Source organism: Sminthopsis crassicaudata, chromosome 4, assembly GCF_048593235.1.
Source record: "Sminthopsis crassicaudata isolate SCR6 chromosome 4, ASM4859323v1, whole genome shotgun sequence".
Taxonomy (NCBI): domain Eukaryota; kingdom Metazoa; phylum Chordata; class Mammalia; order Dasyuromorphia; family Dasyuridae; genus Sminthopsis; species Sminthopsis crassicaudata.
In genome coordinates, this window is record NC_133620.1 from 16834815 (window position 1) to 16859359 (window position 24545).

Genomic DNA, 24545 nt, shown 5'->3' on the forward strand with positions numbered 1-24545 from the left:
GCAAATGGATGTAAGAAAATACTGTAGATAAGTTCAATTACCTTGGCAGAATGTTTTTTAGAGATGTCCACATGGCTAAAGTTGACACCCATATTGCCAGAGCTAGTTCAGTGTTTGGGAGGCTCAGAAGGAAAAGTGTGGGAGAGCAGAGGGATTTGACTGGCCATCAAACTGAAGGTCTACAGAGTCTTAAGTTTGACCTTATTATAGTTATAGTAATAGTATAGTACGCCTATGAAACTTGGACAGTATATCAGCACCTGCCATGCCAGAAAATTAAATCACTTCTGAATTGTCTTAGGAAGATTTCACCTGGTAGGATAAGATTCCAGACATTAAGGTCCTTTGTTAAGCCCAAATATCAAGCATTTGAGAAGACTCCTGTATGAGTGGTGTATGAGGGAGAGGATTTATCCAGTTCTCTGATTTTTATTTACTTGAGAAAATTCAAAATAGTGAACTCCTGTGACTCTCATCACTATAACAAAGTCTTAGTAGTGCTGAAAGGATCTCTAGAGAAACCCCAGACAGGAGACAAGTCCCAGAAAATCTGGACTCAGAGGTTGGCCATTTATGTACAGGAAATCAGCACCTGGAAGAACCTCATTAAATATGTCATTTCTGGAAAACATTTTATCCAGAGATTGTTTTGGATGATTATTAGAAAATGTATTAAACATTAAATCCTGTGCGATGACAGGCATCGTCTATGGTGAAATTGTAATTGCTTTTTAATTTTGCTCATTCTCCTTCACTGCTGTTGGTTAATCCCCAAGTGTTTGCTCTGGTTTTCCTGGTCTCTGTTCATAATCCATTTTAACACAGTTCTCCCATTTGATTCAAGTTAAACTTAAGGAGATACTTGTTTCTTCTCATAAGTGATTTTCCAGGCTGTTATTGAAGTCTTCAAGTGAGGGAGAAATTTCCTTTTTCAAAAGTCAGTTGCACTTTATCATACTGGTGCTTGGGAGACTTTTCCACCAACTCCCTTGTCTCAAGACTAAATCCACATCGCTTACATTCTTGCCATTTCTCCCAGTTGTCTCCTTGGATAAAGAAGAACCAATCTTCCATGTGATGTTCCTTTAAATGTTTAGAGAGCCTCCACAACCCATAGACAGATCTCTTTTCAAAACGAAACCACCCAATTTCACAGGATCATAGATTTCTGCACTGAACAGATCTTTTGAGGTTGTCTGATACCACTAATTTAAACTGAGGGCTAGAAGAGTGAAATTATTTCCTTTTCTATTAATGGGCGGGAACAACTGGCATTCATCTTAGGGCCCTCACCATTTGTGTCAACTTCCTTCTCACGTTCACGTATCTGAGAAGGCCGAGGAAACATGGAGACTAAAAGAACGCCCATGGTAACCATTGTAGAACTCATGATGTAGTTCCTCAAATACCTGCAATCGTCATCCTTAGAGACAGAATGTTATTTTGTAGAAATAGACTCCTTCGGATTTAGGAGGAACTGAATCTGAGCCCTCACTCTGACATCTAATGACCTTTTTTAATACCATGGGCAAATGGTGCTCATATTTTATTTTCCATTTGCAACTCCCACTTGCACTACAGATCTGCATCAATGGAGGAAATTTCCACACCAAGAAATCCTCATTCCAATGAAATCAGAAGTACAAAGGTTGAATAAATTAAGTCATGAGTAAATGTCAAAGTACTTAAGAAATGTTTGTGCTAATCAATGTGTAAAGCCTATGATTTCTTCTTTGCATCAAAAGATCACACTGCTACTCAATTTCTCCCATTCTAAATTCCAAAATAAACAGGAAGATCTTTTCCCTAGATGGGGAGTGATTGGTAGAATCCTTATTCTCCTGGTCAATAAATGAGAGAGTGCATGAAGTTTCTCAAAAGAACTTTTATTTTATATGTATTTATAGCAACTCTTTTCTCAAGGCCCAAAAATAGGAAATTGAAGGGATGACCATCAACTAGGGAATGGTTGAATAAAATGTAGTATGTGATTATGAAGTAATATTATTGATCTGAAAGAAATGAGGAAGATAAACCTGGAAAATCCTCCATGAGTTCAAGCAAAGTGAAATAGAATACATAATAATAGTAAAGTTGTAGAATTATCAGCCTTTGATGAATTTGCAATTCTTAGCAAAACAATGATCCAAGATTACTTTGAAGGACTTATGAGGAAAATGCTATCTATACCCAATGAAAGAACTGATTGTGTCTGAATGCAGACTGAAACATATTTTTTAAGCTTTCTTTTTTTTTCTGGAGGATTTTTATTTGGGGGGGGGAGATTTATGTTTTCTCTTGCAACATGATTTTTATGGAAATATTTTGTACAACTTTCCATGGGTTTCTATAGGGATGTGTAAAGAGGAAGAAGGAGAATCTGGAATTCAAAATTTTAAAAATAAATGTTTAAAATTTGTTTTATATGTAACCGAGGAGAATAAAATATTTTTGAAGAATTTTTATTTTTAGATCCCTCCCCCAGTAAATTCCATATTTAGTGTTTAAGAGGACTGAAGTAAGAATTCCCTGGTCAATTATAAAGGATTATATGATTTAGAACAGTCAATAATATTCTGCTGGACAGATGAAGGAATAGTAAAGTGTTAATAATCAGTGATGCAAATATTCAAGGGGGAATTTTTCAGGGAATCTAATCAACAGAACTTATTCCATGGGCAAAGCTGGAGAAGTGAGACCTTTATAATTCCCATTAGAGAAATTAGAGGGCTATTCCTCAAGGGAAAGTTCTCCATTACCTAGAACAGCCAAAGTGTGTGAATTGGCCAGATTTGGAAATGGATCCCACTTATGACACTGAGAAGAAAGCAACTTTGATAGAGGCACAAGTCTTAGAAGAAAGCTGAGATCAGTTTGCCAGCCAGAAATCACTTGAAGAAAAACTTACCCTCAAAAGGTATTCTTCTATAACAAGAAAGTCACAGATACCTCAAGATTAGCTGATTTGGTTAAACAGATTTCTCCCATTTCCTAGTTTAAGGCAGAAAGCCAAAATAACCAATCAAGCAGTCTGATAGAATAGAAATCTTATGGATTTAATAGTAGGAAATTCATGTTGATTTCACAATTATCTGTCAAATAGTAGAGAAATCCCCTGGGAGAAAAAGCTAATAAATATTCTATGTGTTGGAAATGTTTTTGTCTGACAAAACAAACTTCATTCTCATCAGTAAAACCACAAAAGAAGGAAAAATCATAATTACAATCACTGTGACAAATGGAGGGCTTCCAGAGAAAAGACACAAAATGTAATTAGTGTGACTCAAAGGTTTTTCAGAAATCCCATCTCAATAGATAGCTAAAGATTCATGTAAAAGAAAACCTCTGCACAAGTGATCTGTTTGGATGAGAATCAGAGATCAATCAAATCTGTGTAGGTATTAAAGACTGTTTATAGAGAGAAAGCCCTATAAATGCCCAAATGGTGGGAGATATTTTAAAGTTTGCTCAATTTTTTCATGAACATCAGAGGCTACACATGGATTTAATCTCATAAATGGGATTAATTGGAATTCATAGATCAATTAAAGTTGTCACAACATCAGTGAGAAAAACTTTATAAATATAAAATTTGTAAAAAGCAATTCAAATGTCAATCAAACTTTAGTATGCACCATAAAATCTATTAAGAGGAAAAATCCTATAAATGCCACTATGGTGGAAAATGTATTTGGACGAGTAAACTCAATGAACATCTGAGAACACACATGAGGGAGAGACTACAAATGTGATCAGTGTGAAAGCGAATTCAGTGATCGCCTAAATTTGTGTGCACATCAGAAAATCCACAACACAGGGAAGAAACCCTACAAATATGATCAGAGTGGAAGCACATTCAGAAATCATTCTCGAAGAAGACCATGATATCAGGAGGCAATACTCAAGTGAATTGGATTGAAGTGAGAGAGGGCTGTGTAAGGTCACTGCCCTCACTTTTCCCTTCAAGTTAAGTTTGGCTCAGCATCCTAAAATCCACAAAGTTGAGAAACCCTAGAAATGTAAAAAGCATAATGACAAGTTCAGATAGCAAACATGTTTTTATATACCTCATTAAATCTACCAAGAGTAGAAAATTTTAAAATGTGATCAGGAAAGTAAAGGATTCAGCCAGAAAGCTCATCTCACTACTCGAGCATCCACATGTGTTAAGGTAGTTAGTACGCCAAAGACTTCATTCTAAGAATAGTCCAGAGCATTCCTGAGTCCAGTTATGGGGGAAATCCCAGTACTTGTAGTGAGTATAGGAGAGGATTCAACCTGCACTCAAATTTTTCATCAGAAAATACACAAGGGAAAAACGATTAATGCTCTCAATATTATGACAAAAAAATGTCAATTGTAAATAGGACTTGGGAGTCATCAGAAACTTTATATCAGAGAAATGCTAAGATCCTGCAGTATCTTGCCCCAGAAATTAGATATTTGTGTTTAGAAAAAGGATACTTAAAGAACTTCAGAGATACCAGCTCAAGAAAAGGGTTGTCTTTTTTTTTCCCTCAGGGTGGTTTGGGAGTAAGTAATTTGACTTAAACTTATGAGGGTCATGTCTCAGACAAAGAGCCGTCTGTATTTTTTTATTGCAGAGGCAATGTAGGATAGTGGAGAGAGACACAGACTTGAGGTCTCCAAGTGATGATAAATGATAAAAGAGATAATAGACTTCTTCAGTCAGAATTCTCAATGATAAAATGATAATTACCAACAAGGAAACAATGAAAAACTTTGCGCTGCACCATCCTCCATGCAAAGGATTGTTGTGGTGGTTGTTGAGTTGTTTCACTTGTGTCCAACATTTCATGACACCATTTGGAGTTTTCTTGGCAGAAATATTTGTATGGTTTGCCAATTCGTTCTCCTGCTCATTTTTAGATGATTTCAGAAACTGAGGGCTAAGTTACTTGCCCAAGATCACATAGCTAGTTAACGTCTGAGGGCAGATTAGAATTCCAGATCTGGTTCTCTATCCACTCTGCCATCTAACTGTCTCTCATGCTAAAGGATATCAATATAAACAGTGGAAAAAACCGGTACCTGTCTTTATATTATATGTAGTCTTGGATAAGGAAGTGCTAGGGAGGATCAGTGGATCCACAGGGCAATTAAAATACCCCTTCCAACAACAATGCTTCCAGTGCACAAAGAAAGAATAGGATTGTGTAAAGATAGATGAAGGTGCCAGAACTGGAAAAGCAAAATAGGAGACAAAAGTAAATTGTGGGAAATTATCAGTAATTAGAATTCCCAATCACTAACATTTTAGTCAACAATTAATCTTTTTTTTTTAATTTAGTTATTTTATTCTGAACTTAAGAAATTAAACAAGCATTTCCATATCATAGTAAAAAATGGAAAGATGCATACAAAACAGCAAGTTTATTACATACAACCTGTTATTTCACATATATATGTATATATTATATATGTATATACATATACATATACATATATATACACACACATATACATATATATGTAACTTTCTCTTTTTCCCCCATTGCATATTAACAGAGTCTGCCTTAGGGGTAAGATTGGGGAAGTGGGAACCTTTACATTTCCACCAGTGAAAACTACAGTGACTCATCTGAGGAAATTTCCTAATAATTTGGAACACCAGAAGTATACCTTAGCAAGAATTGAAAATGTAGCTGCTTCAAGAAACTACAATAAACACATATTTAACAGGAGGCCATTTGTTGGGTAGACACATGGAAAAGAAACCCTACAAATGTCAAAATGGACAAAGAAACTTTCAGAAGCATCACTTTTCTGGTGGTCATCAAAGTCACCTACAGAAAAGACCATTTAAATGTGATCAGTAGGATTAAAATTACTGTTGGCATTCAAAAGTGATAGCTCACCATAGAATCCACACAGGGGAGAAATCCAGTACATGTGACCAGTTTGAAAGATGATTTGTTTAGAATCATCAATTACCTTACATTTCAAAGGATAGATCTGCCTTTCTATATTTTCTATCCCTTTGTCCTAGTTTGTCTGCAAGATGGAACTGAGGAAAAAACCTCATACCTTTTTGATGTTATACCCTTTTCAATCCTCAAAAAGAGTTTTCGTGGCTCACAGATGTTTTCTCAAAGCCAAACCTCCCACGTTCATGAATCCTAGATTTTCTAATCCTTGTCCTTGAATCCTTGAGGTTGCTTCTTAACTTTGAGGTAACTTTACTTTACAAATGGGAAAAGTATGGATTATAAGAGTTCTTTACCAAATTTCCAAAACTAGTAGCCAGTAAAGGTAAGATTAAAATCCAGGTTTTCTGACTCCTTATCCAGGGTTCTGAACATTTCATTAAACTTCTTGAAAATGTTAAACAGAAACATTTGTTTAATGTTTAATTTTTTCCCCAGATCCCAGGCTAAGAGCTTTCCTCTATTCAATTACTGCCTAAATTACCTAATTTTCTAATAACCCTGACATAAAAATGTTAAAGACCAAAAGGTTAGATGAAAAGTTGAAGGATATTCCAATATATTTCTATTTATTTTAGTTTATTTAAAAATTATTTGACAAAAAGATACTATTTCATATGATATTTTTGGTAAAGATCTAAATGAAAACCACTGGTTTCATTCAGCTTTACATTTCCTAATGTGTTTGTAGGTATGTGATGCTTAATAAATAGGAATCAGGATAGGGATTACATGGTATAAGCAGAGTATTTTTTAATCACAATTCTAAGCTTGAGTTTTTATATCTGTTCCACACTGCTAAGAAAAAAGGAATGTTTTACCACTAAGTTGTACACAAGGAATCCATTTACAAATAGTAACTTTATTTGATTCTCTGAATTTAGTTAAATCAGGAAATTTTTTTTTTAATTGGTAGAAAAATAGGAATTAAAATCCCTCTAAAATAGAAGAAACAGAATCTTCCATTTGCCAAATTGTGGCGTCTAAAAGAAAATCAAGACCATCCAATTTTATTCTTCCTTTAGTGATAGTGAAGAATCTTTAATCCTGTATTTCTAGATAACAGACCCATGGACACAGAAAATGCCATGCTGGAATCAATGATGGAAAGCACTACCAGATTATGACCACTAAAGAGACAGGCCACCATATTAATTTCCACTGAAGTGCTCACTGACTTTGTCACTAATGTTCAGCCATGGAGAATCAAAGAACAGAACCAATATCATTTCTTATTTACATTGAGACTTTCAGTTGCTTTGCAGAAGTCAACTTCTACTTGAGAGAAATTGGCAAAATACTATACTGGTCCAAATTTAAATGCTAAAATCATATCTCTTTTAAAGTTAAAAAAAAAAAAAAAACTTCTAGGTATATAGAGAGAGTAACATCAATTATAGGCCACATTTGGGTTTTTATGTAAGCTATCAACATTTGGACCAATACCAAAAAAGAATCTTCATCCAGAAAAAAAAAAAAATCTAGATATTGTTGATTATCTTTCAAAAGTATTTTCTCAGTGATTGCTTAGAGGATGTTTGCCCTGCAGTATGGAGTAGGAGGAAAGGCCACAAAAGGCCATTCTTTGTGGTTTATTACTTCCTAAAACAGCCTTTTCACTATGAATGGAAAATCTCCACCCATTTTATAAGATGGTCCCTGCCCTTCTGTAAAAGGGTTCAAGGATGACATGGAACACTTGTATTCTTAAAACAACCCAGACAATCCAGTAGCTTAATTGTGTTCCCTGCCATTTCCTAGCATATAACAGAAAGCCCTCAATCTTGGAGATTTTGATCTACTCAAAAACTCTACCTGCCTAAGGAAAAAATGCAATTCAAAGATGAAAAAAGTCAACTAGAAGCTCTAGGATACTCTTTGAAAAGAGCAACTAGTTTTAACTGGTGACCTAAGTTTCTCTGATAACAAACATTGGATAGATATTCATAATGGATTGACATTTCCAGGAAAGAAAGAATACCATAATAAAATAAATTTCTCACAAGGAGAGGGAAATTCTTGAGTTGTTGGCAAACACAATTCTTCTTTCTTCATTCACGACAGTTAAATTCATTTAATGTCTGATCTAGTGTCTCACGTAAGCCCATGTTTTCTTCTTTGGCCTGGGCAAGTTTTTCTTCTTTTTCCAGTTTTGCAACAGTTCTTTCCACAGATTCAACTCGCATCTCAGCTTGGAAGTTTGTCAGGAAGAAGTTTGATTTCTTTTTCACACTTAATCTGTTTTTCAGAATATTTCTCAGATGTAACTTTCAAGAGTTTCAGTTTGTTGGTGGCCTTCTTCAGTCTTTCTTCACACTGAAACTCTGATACCTCACACCATGCTCTTCTGTTCACTCCAGCTCACCCTCAAGAATAATTAAACAGACTATTTCCTCAGATTTGTGATGAGCCTCCTCTGCAATAAATTTGGCTTCCTTCTGAATTTCCCTTTGCTCTTCATCCTTCATTGCCTGATTCTCAATCACCTTCATTTCTCTCTCACTCTCATCAGCTGCCTTTTCTGTCTCCTTCATTTTCTACAGGGCTATAGCCAGACATTTTTGGGCTTGGTCCAACTCTTCCTCAACCCATCGATTCAGAGCTGCAACATCTTCCTCAGCTTCTTTCCGCTGCTCTCACTCTGCCAGCTCCTACTGCAGACTCTGGAGTGATCCTCTGCCTCATTCACCTGCTGCTGCTAGGGCTTTCCTTTTTCAACACCTCGAGAAAGTTGAAGTCAGCCATGGAGACTAGAAAGAATTGGAGCACGGGACAGGATGGACTGGGAGCACCAGGGCTGGTAGTACAGCACCACTGGTCTGCTGTTCCAATATCTTTCTAGCAGGAAGTAAAATTATCTGGAAAAGATAGCAGGACATACAAGGATAGCGGTTTAAGATAAGGGTCAATCTTTGCCTCATCATGGTCATAATAGAAAGATTTGATTTTTTTCTGATTCTTTCTTACTAAATGATTTGACTTAAAATAATAATAGCCATATCTGAGACAAACATCCATATGTATTATTATTATTATTATTATTATTATTATTATTATTATTATTTTATTTCAAGGACAATGCAAGTTACTGGGGTGACAAAGTGGAGACCTCAAAGATAAATGCAAAAAGAACATTAAAATCTCCCTCAGTGGAAGGGCTTCCACATCAGAAATTTCTCCTAGTGTTGAAATTTTAGCTCAAGACATGAAGGAAAGAGTCCTTATTAAGTTCTTTTTCTGGGCCAATTGCTGTGCTCAGGGATGAGCATAATCAAAACAGAGAACGAGTTCCTATACTAACGAGTTTACATTCTAATAAGGGAAAGAAATTTTGAACAAGGAAGTGCCAGGAATGATGAGTGAAAGCATAAAGAAATTAAATCATATTTTCTTCTGTCCCTTTTGCAGCTATAATGAAAGTATATTTTTATTCTTGTATCTAAACCAAGAGGTAGAAGTGGAATGAGGGGAATTGGAAGCAATATAATTTAATGGGCAAGTTAGGTAAAGAAAATAATTTAGAGTAAATTGCCAGGGGACTTGGGATTTCACAATTATCATAGTATTTTGGTCACTACTTAGCCTTTTGACATACTCCCAGGTTCATACTGCCCCCCCCCCCCCAGCCTGCCTACTTGCCCTCTCATGAAGTCATCAAGGAAGGATGAGGTAACAAAATGAATAAGTGGATGTCTGAGGGATTAGTTGTTACTCTGATAAGGTAGTTTCCCAAATATCTACAAAGAAAGTCATTAGAAGTAGTGCCACATATAATGGAGAGAAGGACCAATTTGAGGATTAATCAGGGTCCAAACTGTAATACCAAGTAACTTGTCAACCTTCAACAAGAACTGCAGGTAATTTTTTCAGTTTGTAAATTACACAAGTGTTGCAGATCAGCGTTACTGGGCTGAATTTCTCTACCAAGAATATCCATATTCTAATGAAATCACAGGTGAAGAGACAGAATAATTTAAATAATTATTATATGTAAAATATTTAGTATATTCTTCATACTAGTCATTGCACTAAGTCCATGGCTATCTTTTGTCACTCTTCTTCCATTCTCGACTTCAGAACACATTGCCCAATAGAACCAGATTTTTGTCTAATTGGATATTGATTTATTTAATTCTCATCTACCCACTCTGTAAATAAGGTAAGTTGAAATGTCTGAAAAGGATGTTTGACTCCTCCTCAGCAAATTCTCTCTGTATTGTTTTTGGGGCCGGGAGTGAGACTACTTGGTCAATCTTAAGGAAGGATTGTGTGATTTGGTACATTCAATAGTAGAAAAAAGTAGTGAAGCTTTAACTATCTGCAAAGTAGAAAATTGAGAGAGAAGATACTAGTCACTATGATCAACAGCTCCTGATTCAGGGTAAGTACAGAGAGGAAGAACCTTTTATATTGCAAGCAATAAAAACTACAGGGAGACTTATCTAGACAAAGTTCCCAATAACTTTGAATAACAAAAATTTGAAACTTAGCCAGATATATGGATCCCATTCAGGACATTATAAAAGAAACATCTTTGACTGGTACACCAATCTTGAGAAGTGAGACAGAAAAGAAACTCTACAAATGTTATCAGCGTAGACAGGATTTCATTCAGAAGAAAAATTCATTGCTCTTCAGAGAACTCATGGGAAAGAATTAATCACAAGGAGTGCACTAAACTTCTCTTTCACAAATCAGAACAAATGGTTCATTAAAGAACCCACAAAATGAAGAAACTGTCTTTGATCAATTGAGACAATAACTTAGAGAACATCCTGGAATTTGATGCAGATGAAAGAAAATTCTATGATCAATCAGATTTACAGAACCATCAAGAGGTACACAAAGGGAAAAGATAGGATAAATGTCAAAAAATATGAAAAAGAAAATATACTTCCCTCGATTTTTTCCTTTCATGAAAGGAAACATGGAAGAAATCATTTGCAGAAATGTAATCAATTTGGCAAAATTGTTTTAAACAAAGAAAATCTCAGCAACCATATTAAAAGGCATTTCATCTATGTAACATAGATGAGGAAAGTTGCTTTTCAAAAAAAAACAGTCATTATATGATTTTAAATGTGATGACTGTAAAAAAATTCTGTGATCACTTCAATTTTACTTGCCATAAAAAATTGCACATAGGGAAGAAATAGAATAAATGTAAACAGTAAGCACATGAATTGATTAATCTATTAATTATATCAGCATAAGATAGGTTGGACATTTAGAGTTGAGTTAGAGTTGGAGGGATGAATTTAGCATTAGGGTTGAAGCAAAGGCAAAAGTGAATATGGAAACCTACACAGAGAGGACCAAAAAAAATATAAATGTCCATCAAGTTTGTCTTGACATCAAAGGCTACAGCAAAGACAAACCATATAAATGATATCAGTGTGGTAAAGGGGTTTTTTTATGAATGTTAAAATTATTATGCATAATAGAATCCCTATAAGAGAGAAATCTTATTTATTTCAACAAGATCAACTCATTGCTCATCATAGGATTCACACAGAGAAGAAATGTAATAATAATGATCAGTGTAGAAGAGAAAATATATTTCTTTCAAATTCCTATATGCATCAAAGGGAGAAGATAGGAAGAAAACTATGTGTACATATATATATGTATATATATAATATACATTATATATGTATATAATCAATGTGAAAATTTTCAGATATTCTGAGTATTTGAATGTCTAAAGGTAATCTTTATAGTTGAGAATTCATGAACCAATAAAGAATCAAAGCATGAATATAGGAAAGAAACCCTACAAATGTGACAGATTTAATGCAGAGTCTTATACACTTCAGGTATCAATTGCTTCATTCCATGGTTTGACCCACATGACACATGGTTTGTGGGTCATCTTCCTCTTACCATTTCCCAAAGAAGTGACAAACCAATATATTTTTTTCTGCTTTAACTTTAGTTTCCTCATATATAAAATGAAGATAACCATCTTCCTCTTTCCATTTCCCAAAGAAGTGGCAAACCAATATATTTTTTTCTGCTTTAACTTTAGTTTGCTCATATACAAAATGAAGATAACCAACCTGTTAATATTTACTTTACAAAAGGAAGAAAGATTTCTTGTCAACTTTAAAGTATGAAAAAATAAGTTGCCAGACCCTCTCTGGTTCAATGCAGGATGTTTTATTGTACATCTGGAATATTTGTTATATGCAAATATATGTCTATATACACATAAATGCAAATGTGCATGTTAGACATACCATATTATAAAATTATATGTCATATATATTATGATATAATATATTATATTAAATTATGTATAATTATTATTTTCCAAATCATTTATATTTATAATTATATATAATATAAATTGTTTATATTTATAAATTATTAATACATATTTATTATAATTATATATAATTATTATTTATAAAATTATTACATAATATAGTATATTATATATATAGTATACAGGTATATAATATAGTATATTATATATCTATGTCTTTAACCATATACACATATATGCTTAGGTATGTACACACACATACATATATAAACCATAATTACAAGATTTCAATAGCTGTGTGCAATGATCTGGTTGTGCTTCCTTTTCACTCTTCCCATATTTTTCTGAAACAATTTTCCTTATCATATCTTATAATCAAAAGTTTGCCATCACATTCATACGCCACAATGAATCCAATCATTTCACTTTCAAGTGATGGGCATCCCTTCAGTTTCTAATTCTTTGTCACCACAAAAAAGAGCTGCTGCATAGTTCTATTTTTGTCCATATAGATCCTTTCCTCTTTATTCCTTTCTCAGTACATAGCTAGGGATCATGGCCTCAAATGTTTCTCTCTACCTGGATCTGTGACCTAGCACTGGGATGTTCGTGATGACTGCCAGATGGCGATTATTGCTGTTCCCAGGGCTGATATACAGTTCCTCTGAGATCTTTTTCTGTCTTGTTTGTCTGCCTTGGCCTTCTATATATTCTTGGTCGCTAGAATGCTTTCTGACATATGCATTCCTTACTAGATTTTATCTTAATGTTTTCAGACCTTTCTCTGTGTGCCTTTCTAAGCTTCTCTGGGCTGACTTTAAGATATAGAAATTATACTATATCAAATTCTGATTCCAGGAAAGGGATAATGAGGATGCAGGACTATTTGTTACTTCTCATTCTACCTTGTCAATTGAACCTTTCGTATAGAGTTTCTTAATTGTTCCTTTTATGTCATGGACTTCTTTGGGTATTATGGTAAAATCTGTGGACCGCTACTCAAAATAGAGATTTTAGATTTATAAAATAAAATGAACAGGATTATTAAGGAAACTAATTCAATGAAAACACAATTATTAGAATATTAATCAAAGCATTGTACAGACCTAGGTAAAGTACTCTTGCCCTAATCTGTCCCTGCTTGATGTATTGGGGCAATTCAAGCAACCATCTCCCAAAGGAATGTGAGAGAGAAAAGATTTTGATGACAAATTGGAGGATACCCTAGTATATCTTACCAGAATGAAATAGAAGGGATTGTTGAGACAGCACTTTTCATAATACAGCTAATGTTCAAGAACAGGTTGAGTCTTCTGTTCATGATGTATCTTCCTCTGTATATATACTCTGGGATTTCATTTATATTGATCCAGCTAGATTTTAGATAAATGTTGTTCATCTGCATTTTCTTTTTTATTTGAGAGGCAATGCAGTATAGTGAAGAAAAGGGAAAACTTGAGTTCTCAAAGTAATGAAAATTACAGAAAACTTAAAATTTATATAAAGGACTTAAAATTACAAACTCTCATTCTATAGTTGGGACTTCCATTCCAGGAATTCCCCCAGGAATGAAATCATAAATATAATGAGTGAATATATTAAATCTTCTCTAGGTAGGCACTGTGCCTAGAGTGCAACATGCAAATGTAGTCACTGTGTTTCAAGAGCTCAGAGAAAGAATTTTTGGGCTAGGAAATATCAGGGATAATGAGTTAATCTATAGGACAATTAAAATCTCTGTCTCTGTCTCTGTCTCTCTGTGTGTGTGTGTGTGTGTGTGTGTGTGTGTCACAGAAAGAATGGTGGAACAAATTAAATGGAGAAGAACTTGGGCAAAATCACTATTGGTCTTAGAATTCCAATAAATTAATTGGTTGCTACTTTCTCATTTAGTATAGTCAAATGCATCTTTCCAATCAGTCTACACCACCAGTTCATCAAGAGAATATGAAACATAGAAAAGGTACGTAGATGCTCATGGGGTGATGATCTCTTTCCCAAAATATTTACGAAGAAAGTTATTAGATACAGTGTCATATTTAGTGGAAAGAGTTACCAACTTGATGGGTTGGATACCAAAGCTTGCCTCTGACACTTAGTGATTTGATCTACAGGAAGGGATCCAGGTAATTCTTTCAGTTTGTAACTTAAGTAGATACTGCAGCTCTGCATCAGTGGAGTGAATTTCCATAACATGAATTTTATTTTTCCAGTGAAATCACTGGTAATTGAATATACATTAAGTAATGGTTACATGGAAAATAGTCGATGTATTTTTGTGTCAATCGTAACACTTAATGCATACTTTTTGAACAAAGAAGACCTAATTCTTCTCTTCTTCCAGACTCAGCAAAAGAACATAACATCCAATATAAAGAAACCATTCCTTATCTAGGAAATTATTTATTAAATGGGTCATCAAGCCAGGTTTCTTGAAATTTCTGAAAAGGATATTTATTTCTTAATGATCAGTGAATTTGGGGGCAGCTAGGTGGGGGGGGGCAGCTAGGTGGCACAGTGGATAGAGCATCGGCCTTGAATTCAGGAAGACCCGAGTTCAAATCTGGTCTCAGACACTTAACATTTCCTAGCTGTGTGACTCTGGGCAAGTCACTTAACCCCAGCCTCAAAAAAAAAAAAAAAAATGATCAGTGAATTTTCTCTCTATTGTTTCAGGGTCTAGAGTGAGAAATACTTAATAATTCTTTATGAAGGACTATGTGATTTACAAGAATTGACAGTTCTTTGATGGAATGTCTGGCTCCCACTCAGGACACTGGGACTGAAGCATCTTCAAAAAGGACATAAGTCTTAGGGAATGACATAAAAATAAAAAAAAAAAAAAACTCTACAAATATGATCATTGGTAATCAGGGTGGAAAGTGTTGCACTGGATGATTCTTTCACTAGATATCAAAAGGTATATATAGGGAAGACATGTTACAATTGATAATTGTGCAATCACGTTTGTATATTCTTTGTATGTAATGAGTCTGTGAAAAGTGTTTGAGAAGAGTGATTGTCTCCAGAGGGGCCATAGAGAGGAGATATCTTACAAATATGATCAGTGTGGAAAATAATATAAATTTCTAAAAAAAAAGTATAGTCATCAAAAATTCAAAGGATCCTTGTGTGTGATCACTGTGTAAAAGCATTTTATAGAAGTGATTTTTTCACCACCCATCAGAGATTGTACACGAGAGGAGATGTCCTATAAATGTGATCAGTGTAGATCAGAATAGAAACCTGAAACAAGTTTAAAAAGGCATTTAAAAGTGCACAGAGAAGAGGAACTATAAATGTGATTTAGTATGACAAAAAATTTAGACTCAATCAAATCTGTCTGAGCATTAGACATATACACAAATACACAGCTTTATTATGGGGATCAGTTAGAAGAGAATTCATAAAACTCAAGATTGGGCTTCAAAGGGTGTGAACAGGGGAGAAATTATATAAATATCATAAATGTAATAAAGATTTAAAATGTCAAACAAGTTTTACTTTGCATCATAAAACCCAACACTGAAGGGAAAAGTCTAGCAATGGGATTAGTGTCAGGGTTTGACCTGAAAGCTCATCTCACTAATTATCAGATGATTCACACTGGTGAATCACTGTTGAGGAAGGTACTGTGGCAAAGTCTTCATTCAAAGAACAGCCCTGTACGTTTATCAGATTCTACTGGGGGAAGAAAGAATCCTTGTATATGTGATGAATGTGGCAGATTCAGCCATCACTCATATTTTTATAGATGGTGGAAGAAATCTCATCTGTGTTTATACCCAAGGTAGAAATCACTTGGCAATCATGAACATGAAGAAGGCTTTGCAGAAGAGAAAAGACCTCTAAGTTTATCGCAAAAGTTATTCTAGAGGAAGCCCTCACTGAAGACAAATGTAGGAAAATCTTAACTCCAAGACTGGATATTTAAGGGCAGGAAATCAACACCTGGAAGAATGAGTTAAATGTGTTATTTATAGGAAACATTTATTTCAGAAGTTTTAAATATTCATTGGAAAGCATCTTTTTTTTAAATGGTTTTATCATAAGTACTCTAGATGATAATTTGAACCAATTATATAGTTCTCCTTTATCTTCAAATTTGTTTGTTTTGCTTTTTCATTGGAAGTACTTGATTCCAGAGTTTTTGTTTTGTCTTTCTTTATCTCAGTTGAAAATCCTGCATCATGCAAAGAATGCAATGCCTCAGGTTCAGTTCACAGAGATTAAATATTTGAAGACACCTGGTTGGCCCATGACAAAATTCACTCTTCAAAGTCAGTTTTGAATTCATTAGATCACATATCTATGTTCTGAATAGGTCCTTTGAGGTTGTCTAATGGCACATCTTCACTGTAATGCTGAGGAAACTAAGGCATAAAAGAGGTCAGTGACTTGCCATAGTTTGTATAGAAGGTAGGTGCTAGGGCTGAGAATCCAGCCCGATTCTCTGATTGCCAAATCAATTCCCTTCTTGTTTTCACATGTTTCTTGACTGCATGATTTTGGGACATGAATTCCAGGATTCTCACTTTTTTAGTCATGGATTTTCCTATATTCCTCCTCTTATCATCCCTCAAACAAAAACTAAATTTTTAGTCTAAATTTTGATCTTTCACCTTCTTGAAGTCTGAACAAGTCACTTAATTTGGATGAACTCAGTTTGCTTTTCTTCATAAATTTAAAATGCTGATAGAAAAATTTGTAGTATTTATGTTACAAAACAAAGAAACTTGATTTTAAGTCTTCACGTATTATAGAAAAACAAGGTACCAGTAGTCTTTTGGCTTCTCAGTAGCCAATATCTTTACAATAGATTCTTGATCACATTAAGAAAATTAGTCCTATATTTGAGTAAATCTAAAATCTTTTTTAAGATTGGAACCAAATCCGATAGTATAAAATATTTGGGAATATATCTACCAAAGGAAAGTCAGGAATTATATGAGAAAAATTACAAAACACTTGCCACAAAAATAAAGTCAGATTTAAATAATTGTAAAGACATTCAGTGCTCTTGGATAGGCCGAGCGAATATAATTAAGATGACAATATTCCCTAAACTAATCTATTTATTTAGTGCTATACCAATCAGACTCCCAAGAAACTATTTTAATGACCTAGAAAAAATAACAACAGAATTCATATAGAACAACAAAAGGTCGAGAATTTCAAGGGAAGTAATGAAAAAAAAAAAATAAATGAAGGTGGTCTAGCTGTACCTGATCTAGAACTATATTATAAAGCAACAGTCACCAAAACCATTTGATATTGGCTAAGAAACAAACTAGTTGATCAGTGGCATAGGTTAAGTTCACAGGGCAAGATAGTGAATAAAAATAGCAATCTAGTGTTTGACAAACCCAAAGATCCCAACTTTTGGGATAAAAATTCATTATTTGACAAAAACTGCTGGGAAAACTGGAAATTAGTATGGCAGAAACTAGGCATGGACCCACATTTAACACCATATACTAAGATAAGATCAAAATGGATCCATGATTTAGGCATAAAGAACAAAATCATAAATAAATTGGAGGAACATGGGATGGTTTATCCCTCGGACTTGTGGAGGAGGAAGGAGTTTGTATCCAAGGGAGAACTAGAGACCATTATTGATCACAAATTAGAAAATTTTGATTACACCAAATTGAAAAGTTTCTATACAAACAAGACTAATGCAAACAAGATTAGAAGGGAAGTAACAAATTGGGAAAACATTTTTACAGTTAAAGGTTCTGATAAAGGCCTCATCTCCAAAATATACAGAGAATTGACTTTAATTTATAAGAAATCAAGCCATTCTCCAATTGATAAATGGTCAAAGGATATGAACAGACAATTTTCAGATGATGAAATTAAAACTATTTCCACTCATATGAAAAAGTGTTCCAAATCACTATTGATCAGAGAAATGCAAATTAAGACAACTCTGAGGTATCATTACACACCTGTCAGATTGGCTAAAATGACAGGAACAAATAAAGATAAATGTTGGAGGGGCTGTGGGAAAACTGGGACACTGATGCATTGTTGGTGGAGTTGTGAAAGAATCCAACCATTCTGGAGAGCAATCTGGAATTAGGCCCAAAAAGTTATCAAAATGTGCATACCTTTTGACCCAGCCATACTACTACTGGGCTTATATCCAAGGAACTACTAAAAAAGGGAAAGGGGCCTGTCTGTGCCAAAATGTTTGTGGCAGCCCTTTTCATAGTGGCTAGAAGCTGGAAGATGAATGGATGTCCATCAGTTGGAGAATGGTTGGGTAAATTATGGTATATGAATGTTATGGAATATTATTGTTCTGTAAGAAATGACTAACAGGAGGAATACAGAGAGGCTTGGAGAGACACATCAACTGATGCTGAGTGAAACGAGCAGAACTAGAGGATCATTATATACTTCAACAATGAAACTGTACAAGGATGTATTCTGATAGAAGTGGATATCTTCAACATAGAGAAGGGCTAATCCAATTCCAATTGATCAATGATGGACAGAATCAGCTACATCCAGAAAAGGAACACTGGGAAATGAGTGCAAACTGTGAGCATTGTTTTTTTTTTTTTGTTTTGTTTTGTTTTGTTTTGTTTCTCTTACCAGATTATTTTTACCTTCCGAATACAATCCTTCCTTTGCAACAACAACAACAACAAAATTCGGTTCTGCACATATATATTGTACCTAGGATATAATATAAGATATTTAATATGTATGGGAATGCCTGCCATCTAGAGGAGGGGGTGGAGGGAAGGAGGGGAAAAACTCAGAACAGAAGGGAGTACAAGGGATAATGTTGTAAAAAAAAAAAAATACCTATGCATATGTACTGTCAAAGAAAATGTTATAATTATAAAATTAATTTAAAAAAAAAGAAAAAATTGGAATCAAATCAAGTCAAAAACCCTTCAGGTTTCTGAATTTGTCTGTGTCCTAATACATGACCATTCTGATATAAAGAATCACAGAATTCAGCAAAATGGTATTCTAGAAGCCTAACCATCCATCACACACATTGGTGACACTGATCCAGCGTAGGGAGGAGTCTGTGAGCATAAGCTTATTCAGTTAAGGAATTGAATAGAATTTTTTGAAAAGTTGGAAATAATGGACTTCTGGAGAATACAGAATCAGAAAGGAAAGCAATATGGCTATTTCTCAACTATGAATAGCATATTCACATACATAAAAGGACCATTATTAGGGCACAAAGAAATGCAGAGACTAGAAATATGAAAAACTGCTTTTTAATATTTAAATATTTAAAGGCAACAATAATTACATCTAATAAAATGCCTTTCAAGCAAAGATTAAACATTAATTAGAAGCTAAATAACTAATTCCTAAAGAATGGCTGGGCCAAAGAATACTATAGAAACAATCAGTAATAACAACAGACCAAAATTGTGGGATGTAGCCAAAGCAGTAATTTGGGAAATATGTAGTTCTAAACTCTAACATCAATAAAAGAAAGAGAATATTAACAAATTAAGGATATGAAATTTTAAAACCCTGGAAATCCAATTAATTATATACCCTCAATTAAACACTAAAATAATAATTGAGAAAATCAAAAGAGAAATTAAAGTAAAAAAAAATTTAATGAACTACCAAATAAATTAGGAGCATTTTGGGGGGGAGATAATCATGCCATTGCTAACTTGATTAAGAAATGAAAGAAGAAAGCCAACTTACCAGTACCAATAATAAAAAAAAAAGATATATTCACAACAAATAAAGGGAAAAGAAAAGCAATTCTCAGGGTCTATTTCATCTAACCATATAAAACTGATTGTCTAAATAAAATGGTTGAGTACACAGAAAAAAATACAAACTACCCAGATTAACAGAAAAGAGGGAAAATACTTAAACAACAGTTCTAATAAAAGAATGACAACAGCAGACAATATATCAAAATTTGTAGGATGCAATGAAAGTAGTATTTTGAGGAAAATGTTTGTCTCTAAACATATACATAAGTGAAAGAGAAAAAGTACATGCAACTTAAAAAAAAAAAAGAAAAACTAATAAAAGGACAAATTAAAAGCTACCGATTAATATCAAATGAAAAACTTGGAAATCAAAGGAGAGTGTATTAAAATTGAAAATAAAAGACCATTGAACTAATAAATAAAACTAGAAGCTGGTTTTGTTGCAAAAATAGATCATACATCAGATAATTTGATTAAAAATTATCAGTAATAAAAAATGAATGCACTACCAATGAAAATGAAATTCAAGTAATTATTAGGAGTTATTTTGTCTAGCCATATGCCACTATAGCTAATATAAGTGAAACGGATGAATCTTTACAAAAATACAAGCTTTCTAAATTAATAGAGAGGATAACAAAATATTTAAATAATTCTGTCTTAGAAAAAAAAAAAAAAAGAGCAAATCACAAATGGGCTCCCTAAGCAGGGGGGAGGGGGGGAAATCTTCAGGACCAGATGGATTTAGAATTGAATTCTATGAAGCATTTCATAAACAATTACTCTTAATATTATATAAACTGTTTAAAAATAAATAAGAAGGAATCCTACAAAATTCCTTTTATAACACAAAAATGGTTTTGTTATGTGAAACAAAGAGAACAAAACAGAAAAGAGAATACTATAAATCCATTTTCCTAATCAATATTCATGAAAAGAACTTAAATAAAACACTAGCAAAGAGAATATAGTATAAATAAAGATCATAAACTATGTCAAGTTGGTTCAATATTAGGAAAATGATAAGTACAGTTGACCATACTAACAACAAAAATGACCAAAAATACCCTGCGATTATCTCCATAGAAGCAAAAAATGTTTCTGATAAAATATAAGACCCATCCTTTTAAAAACCACTAAAAAAGCATAAGAATGAATGGATTTTTCCTAAAATAATAAACAGTAGTTATTTAAAACCAAGAGCAAGTGGCCTTCTTAATAAGATCAGAGATGAAAGAAGGATTTTTATTATCACCATTATTATTCAATATTATATTAGAAATTCCAACTATACCAATAAGATAAGAAGAAATAAATTAAAGGAATAAAAATGGGCAATGAAAAAAAAAGTATCACTCTTTGCAGATAATATAGTGATGTATGTAGCAAATCCTTGAGAATCAACTTAAAAACTAGTTGAAATGATTAATGATTTTAACAAAGCTGCAGGATATAAAATCAACCCACATGAACCATCAGGCATTTCTCTGTATTCCCAACCAAACCTAGCAGGAAGAGCTAGAAAAAGAAATTTATTAAAATAAAAAAAACCCTGTATACAAAATAAAATATTTTGGATTTTACTTATCAAGAGAAACCCAAGAACTATATGCAAACACACATAAAACACTTTTCATTAAAATAAAAACAGATCACGGCAGCTAGGTGGCACAGTGGATAGAGCACCAGCCTCGAATTCAGGAGGACCCAGAGTTCAAGTCTGGTCTCAGACACTTAATACTTCCTAGCTGTGTGACCCTGGGCAAGTCACTTAACATCAGCCTCAAAAAAAAAAAAAAATAAAAAAAACAGATCTAAACAATGGAGAAATATTTCTTACTCATATATAGACTTTCAATATAATAAAAATGACAATTCTGCCAAAATCAATTTAATTATCTAGTCATAGCAGTCAAACTATCAAAGGATTATTTCACAGAGTTCTAAAAAAATAATAACAATTCATCTGTAAGAACAAAAGGTCAAGAATATCAAGGAAATCAATGAAAATGTGAAGAAAGCCAATCTAATATTATTAAATTTTTAACTATATTAAAAAGTAGTAATCATGGTAGCAATCTTGCACTGGCTAAGAAATTAAGAGGTGGATCAGTGAAACAGATTACTGAGTATACAATACACAGTAATAAATGACAACAGTAATATATAGTTTGACAAACCCAAAGATCTAAGATTTTGGGGGCAAGAAGTCATTATTTGACCAAAAGTGCTAGAAAAACTAGAGAACAGTTTGGCAAAAACTCAGCCTAGACCAAAGTCTCACACTATATGCCAGAAAAATTCAATATGGCACATCATATACATATAAAAGGTATTACCATAAGCAAATTGAGGTAAGATAGAAAAACTTATCTGTCAGATCTATAAAGAAGGAAGAGTTTATGACTAAACAAGAAAAAAAAAAGATCATAGGAAGCAAAATGGGTAATTTTGTTTACATCAAATTTAAAAAGTTTTGCACAAACAAAACTAATGCAATCAAAATGAAAAGGAAAACAGGAAACTGGGAAATACTTTTCATAACAAGTTTCCTTGGTAGGGGCCATATACACATAAACACACATACACACACATACACACTCACAGATAGATACAAATAGAAAAATATATCTGTATAATATATACATATGCACACACGTATAGATATGTGTATATATGCATTTATTTGTGCGTAAACACACATATATGTATAACTAAGGCTAATTTTTAAATGAATTTTTCCTCTTCTGCTTTCATATTTAAGGAATATTTAGCATGAAGAAAGATCTTCAGCATGTTGTATATATTCCCAGTGGAGGATTTATTGAAAGATAGGAATAGAATTGCAAAAGATTAAAAGCCCTCAGTGTCTTGTGAGGGAAGCAGTGGGTTCCTTGAAAGCAGGTAAGACTTGTAGTCTTCCAAATGCCAGGTGTAGAAAATTGTCCCAGGGAAAGCTAGATAGTGTAGTAATAGCCCTGAAACCACAAGGATTTGCGTTCAAAAGCAGCCTTAGGCATTTAACAGTTACAAGCTGTGTGATCATTGGCAAGTCAATTAACTCCAATCACCTCACAACAACAACACAAAACTGCACCCAAAGACAGGGAATTAGAAAGTTTAACAGAGTTCTGCTCAAAAGCATCAGGACATGGAGAAGCCAAAATAGAAAAGGACCAGGACCACCAGGAAGAATGTATAAGGCTGAGGAGACCCAATTCAAGAAGATTTGTACCAAAGACAAGTCTGGGGGAAGAGTGGCTACTCTCATTTTCTTGATTGAAAACTCCATAGTAATTTTACCATGGGAAAAAAATTTCAAAGGCTTACAACCGGAAAAGTTTGTGCTTTGGAGGCAGAGCAAGATGGCCGAATAAAAGCAAGGACTTACCTGAGTTTTCCTAAAATTCCCTAAAATAACTGTAAAATAAATCCTAAAAACAAATTTGGAAATGGCAGAAGGACACATCAAAAGGATAGGGTGATACAATTTTCCAGACTAAGACAACTTAGATGTCCAGAAGGATATATCTGTTTCATTGGGATTACAGTCCAACAAAGGCCATGCCCATAAACCAGCAGCTGAGTTTACTGTTGACTGAATAACCAGAAGTTTCTGGATTATCTCAATCACAGATGGTAAGTGGGTCTAATATCTGGTCAGAAGGAGATTGCTTCACTGGCACTGGCAACTCTGCTGCATGGTCCACAGCAGTTCTGAGTCTCAATCCCAGAGTGAGAAGATGCATTAGCAAGGGTAGGAACCTTGGTTACAGTTCAAGAATATAATAAAGTTTTGTAGTCAGTCACAGAATAGACAAAAACAATGAACACGTCTCCTTACATGATACTACCTTGAAACAGCTAAAAACTGAAAATCAAGAAATAGGATGGAAAAATGAGCTAATAATAACAACAACAAAAAGAAAAAGACCATGGAAAATTAGCATGGTGAGAGGGAAGATCAAAATGCAAATTCAGAAAGTAACAAAATTGAATAAATCTCAATATCAAAAATAATTGCTGCAAACATTTTAAAAAGGATTATTAAAATCAAATAAGAGAGGTAGAGAAAAATGGGAAAAGAAATACGTGTAAAGCAGGAAAGTCATAAAAAAATCAATAGCTTAGTAAAGGAAGTACAAAAAACTACTACAGAAAAGAACACTTTAAAAACAGAGTAACCAGAGTTAAAAAAAAAAAAAAAAAAAAAAGTTTAAAGTTCCACTGAAGGAGAAATTAAAAAGCTGAATGAGTCAAATGAAAAAAGAGGCACAAAAATTCACTAAAGAAGTGAACGTCTTAAAAAGTAGGATTGACCAAAAGAAAAAGGAGGTAAAAAAGTTCACTAGGAAAAAAAATATTTTTTAAAACTTAGAATTGGGTAAGTACATAACATCCAAAAAAAAAAAAATCAAAAGAATGAAAAATAGGAAAAATGGGAACTAACTCTTTGGGAAAACAATCAATATGGAAAAGAGATCCAGGAAAGTAGATTTAAGAATTATTGGGCTACCTGAAAGCCATCATCAAAGAAGGAATTTAGACATCATCTTTCAATAAATAAACCAAGAAGACTGTATTCTTAGATCCAGAGGTAAAAATAGAAAT

The 24545-nt window shown here is 33.6% G+C and overlaps 1 protein-coding gene and 1 pseudogene across 2 annotated transcripts in view; both read right to left on the bottom strand.

Annotated features, from left to right (window-relative positions):
* FGGY (FGGY carbohydrate kinase domain containing) overlaps nt 1–24545 on the bottom strand; it is a 517954-nt gene that overhangs the window by 406233 nt on the left and 87176 nt on the right. The gene's annotated exons all lie outside the window — the stretch shown is intronic.
* Nucleotides 5550–9555, bottom strand: LOC141566545 (uncharacterized; annotated as a pseudogene).